The sequence below is a fragment of the Parasteatoda tepidariorum genome, chromosome 10, assembly GCF_043381705.1.
Source record: "Parasteatoda tepidariorum isolate YZ-2023 chromosome 10, CAS_Ptep_4.0, whole genome shotgun sequence".
Taxonomy (NCBI): domain Eukaryota; kingdom Metazoa; phylum Arthropoda; class Arachnida; order Araneae; family Theridiidae; genus Parasteatoda; species Parasteatoda tepidariorum.
Window position 1 is genome coordinate 39,868,795 of NC_092213.1, and position 4,436 is coordinate 39,873,230.

The 4,436-nt window shown below is 24.8% G+C and overlaps 1 protein-coding gene across 1 annotated transcript in view; it reads left to right on the forward strand.

Moving 5' to 3' along the window:
• The first annotated feature begins 321 nt into the window (after positions 1 to 321).
• The window catches only part of LOC139426666 (uncharacterized), a 30,769-nt gene continuing 26,654 nt past the window's right edge, over positions 322 to 4,436 (forward strand). Inside the window, exon 1 of the mRNA XM_071186292.1 lies at positions 322 to 527. The gene's annotated coding sequence lies outside the window, so the exon portion shown is untranslated. The remainder of the gene's footprint in view (positions 528 to 4,436) is intronic.

Sequence of the window (4,436 nt, forward strand, 5' to 3'; positions counted from 1 at the left end):
AAAAAAGTTTGACTGGATAAAATAAAACAAAAAAATAATTAAAATTGACATTAGGTAATTGATACAGTGTAATGTTACGCATTAAAGCCCGTGATAACTAATGAGATAAGCTTTAACATGATTTCATCTCTAGTTCTAGTAGAACTCTTTTGTCATTGCACAATGAAAACTTATTCATATGTTGCAAACATAAGGTTTATTATTTAGAAGGGGCTAAGATTGTATATAGGGGGGGAAGGGTGCAGCCTTCTTGTATACTTTTGGAGACAGGTGTGAACCTGATTGGTTAAACATTCTTATAGATAAAAGCTATTGTATGACTAATTGATATTCTTGAATATTTGCTATACATCTCAAAAAAAGTATATACCATTTAGTCTTAGAACTTCGTCTAAGAATCATTTCGTGGTGAAGAAATATTTGTTGTAGAAAATTGTGAGCCGTACAGTGAACTTTCGAAGAATACGAATTATATGTTACAGGACGCTATAGGGATACTTGACGTCTTCTACCTCTGTGTTGTAAAGGTAAGCACATTTAAACGATATTTTTCTATTTATTTGTGAATCTTGAACTATTTAATATTCTTTTTTCATCTGGTTAACATGAGAATTTCAGAACTATCAGTGAGTTTTTTCCCCTGTATAAGCCATTTTAATGCAATTAAAACTATTTAAAGTACAATTTTGCAGTAAATTTTTGCTTTTAATAAACTAACTTCTCTTTTGAATTTATTTTGGTAGCAGAGTATCTAACTTAAGCTAAGTTTTAATAAATTTATTTACCTCTTTTTGCTAAATAAATTCGAATTAATGTGGTTTATTCTTAAATTCATTTTTATAGAAATAGATTTTATTCAGAAAATAGAAAATACATATCAAGCTTATATTTTACCTATGATTTACAATTTCATAAAAGGTAATTTTTAGTATTTTCAGTTATTTGCCACTTTTATTTCAAATGTTAGTAGATTTTGAAACTCGTTAATCATTTAATTTTTTAAATTTAATTCTTTTAAAATATCATTAATTTTTGCTCTAATTTTAACACAATTTGTTTTCATCACTGTTGCGGAATGTTAGTAAATTCTGATATTTTTTTCAGATTCGGTATTTTTTCATTTTCGATTTTTTTATTTTCTACTTTTTATTTACTTCTTACATTTTAAAACAATGCTAGTTAAGGAATTTTTTAAGGCATCATTGCTTGTAGGTATTTCATTTTGTAGGAACTGATTCGAAGTTAAAAACTAATATATAGTCTGCAAATTTGATAATTTAGTCATTTCCAGATTTGACTTTCTTTTAATGAACTTTTTTTTTTTGAAAAATATGTAAGGATTTTTAAATTTATTCTGTCGACCTGAAAGTCCAATGTTAGTAGCGTTGTTTTCTAAGTGTTTTACGTAAATTTAAAGTTTAAAAAAAAAGTCAACATTTAAAGTTTTTTGCTTTAAATCATCATCAAATAAACGCTGATTTTTGCTAAATTAATCATGTTATTTTCTTCATTAGAAATTTAAGAGGTCAAATTTATTTTCATGAATACAAATTTTTATTACATTGTTTCAAGTAAGGTTTCCACCATATAAACTATGAGGCTATTTTATTAATGTGAAATAAACATGTAGAAAGCTATATTAAGAGTTTTTATTATCAGAATCAAATAGGACAAAATTAAAGAGGTATTATTAATTTCGTTCAAGCATGAAAGTTTGACTAGAGTAAGTCAATAAATGGATATTTTTTAGTGCTGTAAAATAGTTAATTTCATTTTTTATAAAAGAATTATGTAAAATCAAATTATAATTATTACATACATTGTAAAAGAACATTAAAAAATTTCTGATTTTTGCGTAAATTGGAAAAGATAGTATTCAAAATAAATTTTTTATAGAAAGTTTTATTATAAATTTTTAAATAATTTGATAATATTATGTTACAAGTTATGTCTAGTAATGATGAAAAAAAATTACAGCGTAATTGCCTTTTAGTGATGTGATATGATCAAATAAACTTTTGAAAGCTATGTAGTGTTTATCAGGCGTTCCTTTTTCATGCTTGGCGACTGTAATTACTTTATTTTTAAGTATATTTACATATATGATTTAACTAAAATGCATATACTTAATGTAGTATCTGTTATATCTAAGATTTTGTTTTAATTATGTACAGACAATATGTAGCATATTATTTCTAGTGGGTTAAATATTCTCATGAGTTAAATAAACCTTAGCTTTATTTAACTTATAAAAATCAAAGAAAAGAGAGGAAGGCGAGCAGATTATGCTTACCAATTAAGCATTTATAAAATCTAGAGAAAAAGTTTCGATTCCTTAGGTGAGCACACATCTTTATGGTTAAATTCGAATTTATCGTCTATTTTTACTTAAATTTATTTTTAAACCAAAGAGGGGGTTTGTGTATCTAGATTATAATTTACCAGTGATTTACAATTTCGTAAAAAATTATTTGCCACTTTTATTTATAATGTTAGGAGATCTAGGTTAGAATTGAAGGTTATGCATTGTTAAAAACTACTACTCTCTTTAGAATATGCAAAAAGAAAAAAAATTAAAATAGTATTCAGATATTACTACTATTTTATTTAATTCTCTCCGTTTGTATTACATTGTCATTTTTGTTAGGTTTAAATATATTGATCATTCTTAATCAGTTTAAAATTACTTTTAATATCTTCGGCAATTTAAAACTCTTTAAATTTATAAAGTGGGTCATCAGACTTTTAAAGAGATTCTTTAGCTTCAGCATTAAAATTTTATTGATTTGACATTTTATTCATTAAAATTTTATTGATTTGATTGAATTTTTTTCCATCACTGTTACAGAATGTTAGTAAATTCCGATATTTTGTTCAGATTCGGTATATTTTGTTTGAAGTGAATTTTTTCATTTTCTGATTTTTCTTACATTTTGAAACAATGCTAGTTAATGACAGACTTCTTACATTTTGAAACAATGCTAGTTAAGGACAAACTTCTTACATTTTGAAACAACGCTAGTTAAGGACAATGCTAGTTAAGAGCAGACTTCTTAAATTCCTCTTTTAGAAATTGTTTCGAAATTAAAAACTATTATATAATTTATAAATTTGATAATTTAGTCGTATCCAGGTAAATCGAGTGAAATTAGTGAAATTAGCTACAATAGTGAAATTAGCTACAATAATTTAAACTTAACGTTATAGTGCACATTTATTGTTATTTCTCGTCTGTGTGCTTCATTATTAATGATAGGGTTTATTTCTTCATAATTAAAAAAAACGAATTTTAAGGCAATGTGACACTTTTTTAAAAATATTAGTTGATATTAAACTTTTTTTTCTTTGAAATATGGAAGGATTTTTAAATTTATTTTTTCGCGCAGAAATTCCAATGTTAGTACCGTTGTTTTCGACATGTTTTACGTAAATTTAAAGTTTAAAAAAAGTTGATATTTAAATATTTTTTTAAATCATCAACAAATGCCACTACTTTTTGCTAAATTAATCATATTATTTTCTTCTTTAGAGAAATTATGAAAATTAAATTTTTTTAATGTAAGCACAACTTCTTATTACATTGCTTTGAATAAGTTTCCACCATTTAAATTACGAAACTATTTTATTAATCTGAAATAAACATGTAGAAAGCTATATTAAGAGTTTTTCATTATGGAAATCAAACTGGACAAAATTAAAGAGGTATTATTAATAACGTTCCAATAAGAAAGTTTGACCAGATAAAATTGATAAATGGATATTTTTAGTGCTGTAAAATAGTTAATTTCATTAATAATAAAAAAAGATGTCAAATAAATTTATAATTGTTATATACATTGTTAAAGAACATTAAAAAAATGTCTGGTTTTTACCTAAATTACATAAGATAGTATTCAAAGGAATATACTTCATTGGAAGAGCCTTGAAATATGTTATTTTATAATTTAATCAACCAATATGTAAAATCGCAGTAGAATGAGAATTTTTAAGAGCAATAGAGTTTACTATAGTGATAATCTAACATTTTTTTAAATAAAACTACTCCATTTAAATTTAAAATACATCATTGTGGAAATTGCGGTAATTACTGAGAGAATAAGTGTGTTTAAAACTACAAGAACATGATAATATTTGTTCGTGTTTTTGAATCTATACAAACGCAAGATATAAACAAGAGATACTGGAAATTTCTGCCGAGGAGCTTTAGTGATAATTTTGCTATTGGTCTATCTTAAAATTAAATATTTGGTCTGTTCCATAATATATTAGATATACATCTAGGTGTAATTTGATTATTCATTTTCACCAAGATTTATTTCAAAACCAAACAGTCTGTGCAAGAGTTATAAAGCGATGGGGCCCTTTTAAAGTTAATGTTAATATTCCAGCCAATCAATTTTTAGTACATCTAGGTTAGAATTGAAGGTTATGCGTTG